Raw genomic sequence first — 12,335 nt, forward strand, 5'->3', positions numbered from 1 at the left:
CTCACACACGCACACTCACACACTCACACGCACACGCACACACACGCACACACTCACACACGCACACACTCACACACACTCTCTCACACACACTCACACACGCACACGCTCACACGCACACACGCACACACTCACACACTCACACACGCACTCACACACACTCACACACTCACACACGCACACGCTCACACACGCACTCACACACACGCATACACACTCACACACACTCGCACACACGCACACACTCACACACACACTCACACACACACTCACACACACACACTCACACACACACACACTCACACACACACACACACCGTGGAGCTGCTGTGAAACTCAGGGGGTTTGATAAAGAATTTAAAACTTCCATGGCTATTAACCATCACCCTTGAGGACTATAAATCAGAGTCCCTTAGTCCACCTTAGACCTGTTAGAGCACACATTTTAATTTTGAAATCCTGAGGGCAAAGTTCACCCATAGATTTTCCTATACAGTGGAAAAGGAGAGAGACCACACACATCTTACTTCCGGCTGTTGCAGATGCCTTTTCGGATGATGTGGCATGTGGTAAAGTGGCTCTGCTCTAGGAAACACACACTGCCTGAGGGAAAGCCACTGGCCCTACAGACTGGCCTGTGAGCCTGCTTGCCCTGGGTCCCATCCCCAGAACCACACATCCCCCACATGAGGAATGAATGCATGCTAAGAAAGTTATCGGCTGCCACAGTACAGCCAGAGCCTAAAACTTCCTACTTTGGAATTTCATTTCATGAACTTAAAACTAAAAGGAGGTCCACATTCTGAATTGGTACCTGAGAAGTTTCTACTGACATTTCTACCTAAATGACGTGGCTTCCTGAAGACAAGACCCTACATTAAGTCTGTGCAGATTTGCTTCTTGTAATATCCTTAATAGCAATCACCACTCTGTTTTTCAGAGCATCGGATCTATTAAAGAACATCTGCTCATTCATTTAGCCAGTAATTATTTGTTAACACATTATATGTCATTAGAGGATACTAAGGCTGTAAGTATTCATAGATATAGTACAGAGGGTTCACAGATATACTACAGAGATTAATAATAATAAATACCATTTTATATTATGATAAAAATCAATACAAGTGGACCCAGGAGATGGTGAGTGAAGATGCCACTCCCGATGGCCTGAGCTCTACATGGTAGAGGAAAAGAATAGACTTCTGCAAGTTGTCCTCTGGCCTAAACACAAGTGCACACGCAAAATAAGTAAGTAAATAAAATGTAATTTAAAAGCAACAAAAGAAGAAACGCTATTAGTGGCAGCAGGGAGACGTAGCCCAGACACCAACAGATTAAGAGTTGCCTTCCCCTCAGGGGCCTCCACTCAGGAAGAGACAGAGAATGTGTATTAAGTGTTTAGACAGAGTGACACATAGGGAAAGACAATACACAATCCTAAGAAATGGGCGTAGGTTTCTAGAAAGGCAAGCGTAGGTGTCTTTACAATGGCCGTATGTAATTGTGCCATTTCTTTTTTATTTTATGTACATTAGTGTTTTGCCTACATGTATGTCTGTGTGAAGGTGCCAGAACCCCTGGGTGCTGGGAATTGAACCTGGGCCCTTTGGAAGAACAGCCAGTGCTCTTAACCCCTGTGCTACCTCTCAAGCTCCTCATTCTTTCTTTTAAATTGAAATTTCTGTTAGGTATTTACTTACATTTATGTATTTATTTATTTATTTGAATGTATGTCTGTGAACATGCATGTCACATGAGGTCAGAGGACAACTTGCAGAATACCAGCTACCTCCTTCCACACTACACATGGGTCTTGGGGATGGGTCCCGGATCTATGGGTTTAGCAGCAGGAACCATTATCTACTGACCAATCTTGCCCGGTCCTGTGGCTTTCAAAGTTACATTCCTCAAAAGATGCAATTTACAAGGTTTGAAGATTAAGCAAGGCTTAAAGTTTAAAGCCTAAGTAAAAATACAGGAGTTGGCTTAAATCTGTTTCTTCCATTAGTTTCCTTTTGTAAAAGAAAATTGTAAGGTGGTTTTGGTGAGGAGTACTGTTTATGTTTAGGGTTGAGAGAGGAAAATCCAGGGCCACAGACAATTCTCCCCCTGGGTAAGCATGGCTCCATTGTCCTTAACAGACCTGTTGGAGCTAGGTTAGGTAAACACACGCTATCTCTCGAGGTATGTCTTCGTTAGGGTTTCTGTTGCTGTGACGAAACACCATGGCCAAAAGCAGGCCAAGGAGGAAGGAATTTGTTTCATCTGACAGTTCATAGGTCCTTTATCAAGGAGGGAGGGGCAGAGGGCAGGAGTACTGCTGACTGGCTTGCTCAGCCTGCTTTCTTCTAGCACCCAGGACCACCAGCCTGGGGTGGCCCCACACACAGTGAGCGGGGCCCTCCCACATCAATCATTAATCAGGAAAATGCTCCACAGATTGCCCTTAGGCCAACCTGGTGGGGGCAATTCTCAACTGAGCTTCTCTCTTCCGGTGTGACTCTGGCTCATGAGGAGTTGACGGAAAGCCAGCCAGCACAGGCAATTCGATTTTTGGCATTTCTTGGCCATCAGTCATTAGGACAGGCTGACTCGATCCCATGATGAGGGGCTTCCTTTGGTTGGCTTCCCTCCCCCCCCCCCCCCCCCCCCCCCCCCCCCGCCCCGCTCTGCACAACAACTCATTCACAGTACACCTTCCAGTGCTGAGAGGCTCACAAGCACTTTGCCAAGGCAGCCGGGGTTAGAAGCTTGGAGACAATCTATCCGGTGCAGGCCACAGCCAGACCAGACAAACAAGAGGAGGAGGCAGCCTGTCCCCTCAGGCGAATGATTTCTATGGTGGCGGTGTAAAACAAACAAGAATTCAAGAGTAGACTAGTACTCTCTTTCACAAACCGTGTTTACTGTAGTATCACAAATTGGTGTAAGCTGGGTGTACTTTTTGAACCAGCAAAATGCTCTGCTTTCATTAACCAGAAAGAGAGCAGCACTCTAGTTCTTGAGAGGAAAGGAATTGTTTTCACATAAAAACTATCGCCTAGCAACCAAACAGGGACTCAGCACACCTTGTTTCCAGCAGGAGCTGCACAGCCCCACCCTGTTGCAGGCTCGTTCCTGTTAACTCACAAATAGGAAGGAAGATCTTTTAATAGGATCTGTGGTTGCTTGTTACTGGACTTTACGTTTCTAGTTTAAAACACCAAGCAGTGTGACGCTCTGCAGTCACCTTTCGCCTCTGGAAAAGCCAGGGCACACAGCAAGGAGGGAGGGAGGACCTTTGGGCTGGATTCCTTTTTCTGTCTTTTTCCTGTTCTCAAAGCCCGGTGGTGGCGTCACTCTTTGCTCTTCAGCCTGGGGGGGGGGGCAGGGGGCCCTCTCTCCGATGTCCTTGCTTGCTATGGGATTGCACTACTGTCAGAGTCAAAGCCCAGCCCCTTCCAATGCCACCTCACTGCCTGGGACCAGGTCTAAATGAGTGACCCACCCCCCTTTCAAATGTGATGTGCAATAGCCATTGGACTCGATGTTTGGAAGCGAGTTGCTAACCAACATTCTATAGAACAGAGTGTATCCATCGATGTGACTCACAGATAACTCACTTCACCCCTGGACCTCACACTGGGTGTGCCTTTTGCTCTAGGTTGACTCAGGGCTTAACCCTTCCAAGTCTGGGAAATTCCACTCACCTTCTTTTTTCCACGAAGTTTCACACATGTCTGAGGGGCCCCCGAGGACGCCCGTAGGAGGCCGAGACTGCCAGCCAGGAAGGGTGGAAACCGTGGCTTACGGTCATTCCTCCATAGCTTTCAGCTCTTGGTAGGGAAATGCAGACTTCAGTAGTTCAGCCATGAGACCCAGCAATTAAACAGTAAAGAAACTTTCAGTCTAGCCGCGTAGGCAGTTTTAGATTCAAGAAGAGTTCAATATTCCCTGAGATTAAATGAGTCATCCCACCCATGAGCATGCAAGTGTGTGAGTGTGCATGTGAGCATGCCCGTGAATGAGCAAGCAGAGACCCTGTGAATGAGCATGCAGAGACCCTGTGAATGAGCATGCAGAGACCCCGAGTATGAGCACGCAGAGACCCCAAGTATGAGCACGCAGAGACCCCGAGTATGAGCACGCAGAGATCCCGAGTATGAGCACGCAGAGACCCCAAGTATGAGCACGCAGAGACCCCGAGTATGAGCACGCAGAGATCCCGAGTATGAGCACGCAGAGACCGTAAGAAGACATTGATGCCTGCCTCCATTGTTCTTCACCTTATTGCTTTGAGACAGGGACTCTCCCTGGACCAGAAGCTAGCCACCCTGGCCAGATTGGCTGGCCAGAAACCTGAGGTCTGTCTGGGTTATCAGGCGCTTGCAGCCAGGTTCAGATTTTTTTAAATGTAGGTAATAGAATTTGAACCCAGGTCTTCACAATTGCAAAGCAAGTACTTATATCCTCTGAGCCGCCTCTCCAGCCACTATTAAACTTTGTTGCTGTTGTCAGTTGTTTGTTCAAGACGGGCTGATCTAGCTCAAACTCACAGAGATTTGCCTGCTTTGCCTTCTGAATTCTGGAATTAAATGCCTGTGCCACTACGCTTGGCCCTGTTTTTAAAACAGGTGGTCTCTCTTTGTCAGCTTTTAGACCCCAAGGCCTGGATGTTGGTTGAAGTCATGTGGTTTGTACATCCCAGTCTGTATATATTCCATCGAAGTGTGTGTAAAGGTTCTCCCATGTAAACAAATGGCGGCCTCTATGTGAATGCATCTATCCCTACTCACCGAAGACATAGATTCCCCCAGCTCTTTGTGATGTCATGGCTTCCGGTCTCAGGTCCCCTCAGGCTTGTTTGTTTGTTTCTATGAGACTGGGTTTATCTATACAGTCCTAGCTGTCCTGCAGCTTGCTGTATAAACCAAACAGGCTGGCCTAGAACTCACAGAGATCTGCCTGACTCTGCCTCCCGAGTGCTGGGATTAAAGGTGTGTGCCACCACTGCCCAGCAACAGGTAACTTTTTAACTAGATTCCTCTAGTACCCACTGCTGTCACCGGCATGCATAGCTGCTCCCTGCCCGTCTCGTGAGATGAACTGTGCCCCCACACCCTCAATAGGCGTATGTTAAAGTGTCCCTACCAGTTACTTCCAAATGTGACCTGTTTGGAAACAAGATCTTTATAGAGCTCATCAAGCTCAAAATGAGATCATAATCCCACAGAAGGGTAATTTTGGACCTGGAGTCACACACAGGAAGGGAATGTGAGACACGGAGAAGGTGACCATCTCCAAGGAAAGGAGAGGACTTGGGAAGGGACTTGCTGTCTGCCCGGGTCTCTAGAATGGTGACCAAACAGATCTCTTTTATTTCAGCACTAGCCTGTGGTGCTTTGTCACAGCAGACCCAGTAAAGGGACACCCCAAGAATCTTCATTTGTTTGGGTTCATCTATTCGATGTCTGTGGCATGCTAGGCCTGAGGATACAGAGGAATAAGACGTATGCCCATCCTTAGGAAGACTGGACAGATGCTGGGCTCCAGCTCTGCAGAGTTAAAGTATTTGGTTCTCTCTCTCACTCCTACCACGTGGGCCTGAGAGACGGGGTTTGGGCCGTTGTTAGCCTTGTTGATGCTGTTCTTCTCATTGTGCTTGTTTATGATTGAGTTTTTGAGACACGGTTTCTCTGTGCAGCCCTGGCCGTCCTAGAACTCTCTCCGTGGACCGGGCTGGCCTCGGGTCCTCCTGTCTGTCCCCCTGCGCACCACCATACCTGACCAGAGTTGTTTTTACTATGAGGTTCTCTCAGTGAAAATGAGATTTCTTCTGTCAGCACCTGGATGTCTCGTCTCCTGAGTACCCCACTCATTACAAAGTCTGTTACAGTTTTCAAGAAACTCAGCCGTTTATTTGAGACAGCCAGACCGCAGCTGACTGGAAACGAGCAGCCACGCTACAGTGCTGACCTAAGAATTTTCAAAAACCGTAGTTCTTATGCTTAAGTTCATTGCACACTGAATGGTCCTGTTCCGGTGTTGTTTCTGTTGCTGTGATGAAACACACGGTTTTAAAAGCGACTTAGGAAAGCAAAGTGTTTATTTGGCTTACTCTTGTGGGAGGCACAGTCCATCTCTGATGGCCGTCAGGGCCGGGATTCAAGAACAAACCCAAAGGCAGGCAGATTCCATGGAACAATGCTGGTTGCAGGCTGGTTCCTTCTGTATCAGTTAACAGTGAAGAGTCCCACCCCACAGGCTAACCGGACACAAACACTTATCCAGTTGAGGCTCCCTGCTAAATTTTAGCAAGTTGCTATTTAGAGTCAGCCATCACAGGCTCTGATGAAACTCCAGGGCAAAGGCGCACCTTCCTACAAACAAGGTCTGTAAATGACCTGCCGAACGTTTAGTGGGCTGTGCTTGACGATAAGGAGGATTATGAGTCTGGAGGCCCAGGCCTAGGAGGGTTTGCAATCTACCATGGCACACACGTACGTGTAAACAAATACTACCGGCAGCAAGATAAGTAGGTAGTTGCAGAGGAATGTGCAAAATGCTATCAGCTGCCCAGAACCAGTGGAACTGGAATTACACAGCTACCCCAACCCTCACCTCCCTCCCAACAAGGACAACAGCTGGAGAAGGAATTAGAAAGAGACTTAATTTACCCATTGTTCACCAGCAGAATAGTTCATTTGATGTTGGCCTTGATTACCTTTGAGGAAGACATGAGTTGTCAGCCCCCCAAGTGCTGGCAGCTCTGGAGCAAATGGCACCATGGTCCTCCCATGCCCCGGTCCTCCCATGCCGTGGTCCTCCCACGCCCCGGTCTTCCCACGCCCCGTCCTCCCACGCCCTGATCCTCCCACACCCCGGTCCTCCCACTCCCCGGTCCTCCCACGCCCCGGTCCTCCCACACCCCGGTCCTCCCACACCCCGGTCCTCCCATGCCCCAGTCCTCCCACACCGTGGTCCTCCCACGCCCCGTCCTCCCACACCGTGGTCCTCCCACGCCGTGGTCCTCCCACGCCCCTCTTCTGCCCACCAGTGTCTTCCCCAGGGTATATATAACTCTACTTTCACTATCTCGGTGGTCTTCTGGACTTGGTTCCTCTGGAGAGATGGGCTGGAGCTCCCTCACTTCCGACTTGATTGAATCTGCCATGATTTCTAACTTTCTTAAAACTACAATAAAAAAATAAATACATAACTCAATTTAATGTTTAGACTTTGTAGGGAGTAAGGCAATCAGAAAACTATGATTAAAAAGCTCGACTTTTCCCTTAGGTGTTGGTCCATAAAAAGCAGTTATCTAGAAAATCTAGAAAACTAGGCATGGTGGCACATACCTGTGTGTGTGTATAGGGGAAGTAGAGGCAAGAGGGCCGGGGGTTCAAAGCCACCCTTGGCTGTGTAGCAGATTAGAGGCCGACCTGAGATACTTGAGGAGACCCCGTCGCAGGAAGGAGGAGAGTAGACGTTCTCATGCTTTAACACCACCCACCAGCAGCGGCAAATGTCACTCCCGAAAGAAGCAGGCGACCTGTGAGCGGGGTGGGAGCCTCTGTGGTCACAGTTGCCATTCATTCATTCATTCATTCACTCACTCACTCATTCATTTCATCCGATGGTCACTCCATCAGTGCTCACAATCGTCATTCATTTATTCATTCCACCAGTGCTCACAGCCGTCATTCACTCACTCACTCCATCGATGCTCATTTTCTGTTTGGCAGGCGCTGACTGAGGCCCTAGAGCAATGGCCAAGAATGCAGCAGGCAGGGTGCCTACTTCCACGGGGTGTGCATTCTAGGACACAGCACAGAACATGGACGTGCTAGCAAGTCTGTGCTCCATAAGTCTGAAGCCCTGAAGCAGAGGTGGGAGGGGGAGCTGGTGGGAGCTGTCCTGATGGGGCGAGCAGGCGCATTCTCACCGACATTATCAAGCCAAGGGCAGTATAATTTCATCTCAGAAGGCACCGACTATTCCCCAGCTAACCGAGTTCAACATGGGTCTGTCAATGCAGAAATGTTTTGAATTATTTATTTTTATACCTTATACTTTCTAGCACCCGGTGTGTGTGTGTGTGTGTGTGTGTGTGTGTGTGTGTGTGTGTGTGTGTAATGTAGGTCTACCCAAGGGAATAATATTTGCTGGATGGTTCCCTGGGACGATTTCTTAGAAACAGACAAAGTCAGTATGCCTGGGCCGTTTGCCTGGTGCCCTCCCCCTCTGCTGGCCCTAAGTACAGATATGATACCAGGGTCAGAGCATTTCTCTTACTGAAATGCTGTGTATGCCTAGACCTCAACATTTCTATGAGGACCCAAATTTACATCCACAATGAGCTATAATTAGTTGAGATTTTTTTTTTTAGAATTAAAATAGAATCATAGTATTTCCCCTTTCCTTTTCCAACCCCCAGTCTCTCCTGTGTACTTCCCCACTTGATCTCTTTCAAATCTCACACATCTGTATCCCTAAATGCATAGGATCTCACACATCTGTATTCCTAAATGCATAGGAACAACTTGTTCAACTTTATAATGTTACTTGTATGCATATGATTTCTGGGCTGACCACTTAGCTAAGTTTGAAAAGTCCTTTCTTCCTTCCCTTCCTCCCTTTCTTCCTTCCCTCCCTCCCTCCCTCCCTCTTTCCTTCCTTGCTTACCTCCATCCTTGAGGTAAGCTCTCTCACCCTGTAGTCCTGAGCAGCCTCACGCTCTGGTAATCCCCTTGCTGCAGCCTCTCCAATGCTGTGACCCCAGTTTTGAGGTATCTCATCAGACCCATTTAGTTTCCAACTGAGCTTTCTACCATATGGCATTTCTTGGCATCACCAGGCTGACCGCTTAATAATAACTTAGGAGACCATTTCTTAAAACAAAACAAAGACAGTAGATTTGAGTCTCATCGGAAGAGCTAAGGAAGGCTGCTCAGTCAGTGCCTGTGCAAGAGGATCCCATGGACCACAGCTGGGTCAGTTGTCCAAAATTAGAGCTGAGGTTTCCTTCAGCTCACAGTCCTTTGACAGAGCCTGGTGGGTAGATAAGCAGTCCAAAGCAAACACTATTTCAGAAGAGGGAAGAATGCTGGTCAACAGAAAACCTAGCATCTGTGCCTGGCAGGGTGTACCCAAGACCTCTGTGGTTTCGCACTGGATTGCCTTTGTCTCCCTCTATCCCCTATTTAGTTGTAAATCCCTTGAAAGAAGGGAGGGAATAGGGTTATTTGACTATAGTCTTTCCATCTCAGGTCTTTGTTGAGCAATCTTCCAGGCACTTAGCTGGCTCTCTTTGAAGGGCTCTTGAATGAATGTTAGTTGATACCAGCAAGAACAATTACTTATGGCAACAGGGAGATATGTTCTATTTAGAGGCCATTAACTTTCCATTTAAACCACTTCTAAAGCCCTTGGTTCTCTTCAAGGCAGAATGAGTGTCTTAAGTGTGATCGTAACGTAATCTTGTGTCTGTAAGGTATATAAGGTTTTTTCTATCTAGATTTGTCTATAGTTAGCACCCACCAAACACAGGGCAATTAAAATTGTCCATTTTTGCAACTTAGTTATGGAAAATAGACAAGAAAAATAACAATTAACATTGGGGGATTATTTGTTTATGTTAAAAAATGTACAGCACAAAATTTATCATCTTAACTCTATGTGTGTGTGTGTGTGTGTGTGTGTGTGTGTGTGTGTGTGTACACAAAGGAATAATACATTGGCACTTGTGCAGACAAGCATGTTAAAGATAGAGGTCAATCTTGAATATTATTCCTTAGGCACCATCCACTGACCAGTTTTTGATATACGATCCCTCACCAAGTGGGCTAGGCTGGTGGCCAGTGATCCCCCCAAGGATCTACCTGTCTCTGCCTCCTCAGGGTTGGGATTGCGAGTGCGTACCACCACACACAGCTTTTAAAAACAGGTCTGGGGAATCAACTCAAGTGTCAGTATGCAAGGCAAGCACTTTGCCCACCGAGCTGTCTTCCAAGCACCGTGTTCTACCTTTTTATGTGGATCCTGGGATCGAACCCAGGTCTTCAAGAACAAGGCAAGAACTTACCCAGATGAGCTATCACCCCAGCATAACACTTTTAACTATTTTTAAGTGTGCATGACAGCAAGATTCAATATTTACATACTGTTTTGCAGCCGATTTGTAGGGCTTTTTATCCTACAAAACTGAGAATAATTGTTCAATTCCTTTCTCCTGCCAACCCCCAGGCCCTGTGTACCACCATCACCTAAGAGTTTGATATGTCAGATGCTGAAGTGCATTGTGAAGTACCAGAATTTCCATCCCCCCCCTCCACATTCTCTTTATCCATTTAGGTATTGAAGAACATTTTGATCATCTCTACCTCTTGTTATTATCATATATTAGTTACTTTCCAATTGCTGTGAATAAAATGCCATGACCAAGGCAGCCTACAGAAGGGGCTTTATTTGAGCTTACGGTTCCTAAAGGTTAAGAGTCCAGGGAAACATGGCAGCAAGCAGTAGGCATGGCGCTGGACCAGGAACTGAGGGCTCCCATTTTGAAATAGAAGCAGGAAGCAGAGAGCAGACTAGGACCAGGTGAGGCTTTTTACTCTCAAAGTCCAGCCTCATGACAAACTTCTTCCAACAAGACCAGACTTCCTAAGCCTCTTTCTTTGTCAGTGTTCAGTTGTTGTGGAGACTCGGGGACCACAGCAACTCTCCTAAGAAGCATCAATTGGGGCTTGTCCCGCAGTTTCAGAGCTTTAGTCCTTTATCATCCTGGTGGGAAGCACAGCCACATGCAGGCAGATGTGATGCTGGAGGAGCAGCTGAGAGTTCTACATCCAGATCCACAGGGAGCAGCCAGAAAGAGAGAGGAGAGAGACTCGGCCTGGCCGGAGCATCCGAAACTTTAAAGCCCGCCCTCAGTGATGTGACGCACTTCCTCCATCAAGGCCACACCTACCCCAACAAATCCTAATCCCTCTCAAGTACTGTTACTCCCTGATGACTAAGCTTTTAAATACTTGAGCCTATAGGGACCGTTCTTATTCAGGCCATACAGCTTTCCTAAACAGCAGCACCAGTAGGGTACCAAGTATTCAAAAGCCCAAGAACGTAGGGGACATCTCATTCAGACCAAAACATGTAAGGGTTGCACAGATCATGCCTGGCGATTTATTTTGCTTTATTGGTGATATTTATGGGGAGATACATACTGTGGAGGTCAGATAACAGCCCGTGGGATTCTCCTCTTCTACCGTATGAGTTCCTGGGATCAAACGTAGTTGCCTGTGTTTGGTGGCAAACAGCTTTCCCACGGGGCCGCCTCAGCAGCCCATGGTCTATATTTCACTGATAGCTACTTAACTTCAGTTGTATACATTTCCTCTTCCCACTTCTGCCCATACCACAAATTATTTGTTCTCATATTTTGTATTTGTTAACATACCTTTATGTGGTTGTTTTTAATGTTCTCACTTTTATTTAGTTTTTTTTTTTTTTTGACTATCACAAAAGTTTACTCAGCAAAAAGTTTCACATGAAAATGTACATGATCCAGTTCTACGTCACAGTCAAACAGGTTTCTCTGTGTTACAGCTCTGGCTGTCCTAGAACTCACTCTATAGATCAGGCTGGCCTCTAACTCACAAAGATCTACCTGCCTCTGCCTTCCCAGCGCTGGGAATAAAGACGTGCACCACTGCCGCCTGGCAAGTTATTTCTTCTTACAAGGAAAGAACTTTGATTTTCTGTTGACTTTTGCAGTACTGAAGTCCTGGTATTTGGTGATGGGTGGGGGTAGGGGTGGAGTGGAAGGGTGGAGGTCCCTAATTGATGCTGTAGTCACCTTCACCAGCGTCTAATCTTTTCCCTCAAGGTGCATCGCCTTCCCAGGCGCCTGGAGGTTCTTGCTGGATTGTTGCCCCTGGAAACTGTGCTCACACAAACCTAGTTCCTGAACTCAAAAGACAAACCCCGACCTTTATGTGGTCAAGAGCTGGGAGCCTTTAAAGAGTTGTTTTCTCTGTAGCTATGACCCTCTGCGGCCACACACTCCTGGGTCCTGTCAAAATGCCACACTTTCTCAAGACCGTGTTACAGGGAGCCCTTGGCTGGAACAAGCCTGGCACAGTCCTCTGTGCCGTCTCGTTCATTCCAGAAATCACTTGAAAGGCTTAAGCAGGACTGCTTGAGTCCTTGAGTTGGAGGTCAGCCTAGATGACATGGTGAGGCTCAGCCTCAAAAAGAAATACATAGAAACAGGAAGAAGAAGAGAAGAAAAGGAAAGGAAGGAAGGAGAGAGAGAAAAAAAAAAAAGGAAACAAGGAGGGGGGAGCAGGGACAGA

This window comes from Phodopus roborovskii, unplaced genomic scaffold (genome assembly GCF_943737965.1).
Source record: "Phodopus roborovskii unplaced genomic scaffold, PHOROB, whole genome shotgun sequence".
Classification (NCBI taxonomy): domain Eukaryota; kingdom Metazoa; phylum Chordata; class Mammalia; order Rodentia; family Cricetidae; genus Phodopus; species Phodopus roborovskii.